This window comes from Rattus norvegicus, chromosome X, assembly GCF_036323735.1.
Source record: "Rattus norvegicus strain BN/NHsdMcwi chromosome X, GRCr8, whole genome shotgun sequence".
NCBI lineage: Eukaryota > Metazoa > Chordata > Mammalia > Rodentia > Muridae > Rattus > Rattus norvegicus.
In genome coordinates, this window is record NC_086039.1 from 98,833,869 (window position 1) to 98,836,257 (window position 2,389).

The following is a 2,389-nucleotide window of genomic DNA, read 5'->3' on the forward strand; positions in this document are numbered from 1 at the left end:
AGTGGCAGAGATTGCAGTTGTACGGACACTGTATAGCCAAGAATGTCTGAAGCTGCTAGATGCTGGAAGAAACAAGAAAGGGCTTTCTCCACTAAACTATGGGAGTAGAGCTGGAGCAACTGACATCTTGATTCCAAATGTCTGGCTTTTAAAATTGTTCAGAAATAAATTTCTGAGTTGTTTTTAAAGTGGCTCTGTTTGTCACATTTTATTAGGACAAGCCTGAAAACCTAATAGATATTGTTTTACAAAGCAGATGTATTATGTTATCAACATTAATGTGTGGAATGACTAATACTCTGAATTCTCACCAATATTTGGTATGGTTTGAATTATAACTATATTACATATTAATTATTGTACAGTGACATCAAGCTGTGATTCAAATTTTATTATCCTAATGACCAAGTATATTGAACAGCTGTTGAATATCTTATCATGGGCATACTTGATCTGCTCATATTGTTTGGCAAAGTACCTGTTAAAATGTTTTCTGTCAGGCAGTTTTTCTTTATTATTCACACACACACACACAAACACACACACACACACACACACACACACACACACACACACACACACACACACACATCCAGATATCCAGAGGTTCTCAGTTGGATATATATGTTTTCCAAATATTTTCTGTGAATCTGTGGCTCACATTTTCATTCATTTTACAGTAACTTTTTAAGTTTTAAAGAATTTGATGTAGTAACCCGTATCGTTTTATAGTGCATGCTTTTTATATGTAAGTTTATACACAGTCTTAATTAGTGTTTACACATATAGCATGAGGTAAAACTGAGGGTGGCCTTTGACAGTCTGAATGCTCAATTGTCCTCAGATTGTTTCCTGAAAAGTGGCTGAATTCCCTCAGTGAATATCCTTTGTGTTGTGGACAAAAATCAATTTAGCATATTTGTATGGATCCTTTTAGGGACTCTAAATTCCACTTCACTGATTTACAAATCTATTTATCTTTAAGTTAATACCAGACTGCTTTAATTACTGTACATTTGTATTAGATGGAGAAGCAATAATAGGTCTTTCAAATTTTTTAATCATTATCCAAATTGGATATTCTGCTCTTTCTTCTTCATATTGTCAATAAACACAACAGAGTGACTAGAATTTTAACAATCATTGTGACCAATCTGTAAATAAGCATCAGGAGAAAATAAATATAAATAACACTGTATCCAACTTAGTAAAATGGTATATTTCATAAAAATCATCCTTGCAATGATATTAAGTTCTAGTTGTTAAAATTATACTTACTTTCTTAAGTTTATCTCTAATAATTTAATATTTAAATGCTCCAAGAAATGACACTTTCTATTCTAAATCTTCCTGGGTATAATATAGGTATGAATTGTATGTGTGTGTTTGTGTTCGTATTTGTTTGTGCATGTGTGTGTGTAAGTGTGTGTGTGTGTGTGTATGTGTGTGTGTGTTTGTGTACTGATTACTGATTATGTATTGTGCTACCTTGCTGAATCTGTTACATCTTGTACCAGTTTTATAGATGTCCTGTTTTCCACATAAATGATCATGGTATTTGCAGGTAATGACATTTAAACTATTTTCTTTCCTTTATGATTTGCAAGGTTTTTTCTTCATAATATTGGTGAAGACCTCCAATCAAATACTAAATAAAAATGGTGAAAGATAGCAATTATTTTCATACCTGTCATTCCTTTTGCCTACTGATGAGAGATTCCTTGTAAGGTTTTTAAATTTTGTCTTTAAATTTCTGTTTTGACAGTTTCTACTCTTTTTCCAATTTAATATTATTTTTGTATCTAATCAATATTTTTGTCTTCCTTTCAACAATATAAATTTACTTTAGGATGCTAGAAAATTACTTTGAGAACATTTGACCATTTTATGTCATACATATATGTCAGATTAACAATGTCTACACTAGACATCAGCTTTAGAAAAATGTTATCACACTGCTGAAAAAAATAAATGCCTTTACAGTTTCAGAATTTCTTCCCACAAGGCTCAGTAGAAGTAAACTATTTTCAGCATTTCTGTAAACTGTCTCCAAATCTTTGTCTTCCTGAATAGCTCTTTCTTCTATAATATTCTGCCTTGTGAATTCTAGATGCCTTGATTCCTCTGAATGCAAAATTTCATTTGAATTACGACAATATATATCAAGATCTGTTTGTATTTCATACTCTCTGTTTAGCCAAAACTTCTCCAAACACTATGTTTGGACAATACTAGGGCTTATTTAATGAAAGATTGTTTTCATAATTAAGTATTCTTTATTATCTATCATGCAAGGCCTGAACAACATTGTGTGTTTTTATTATTTAAGCATGTTTTATGTATTTTTAAGGCAGTAAATTAAGTCTTTTTCCTCATAATTTTCTGTTCA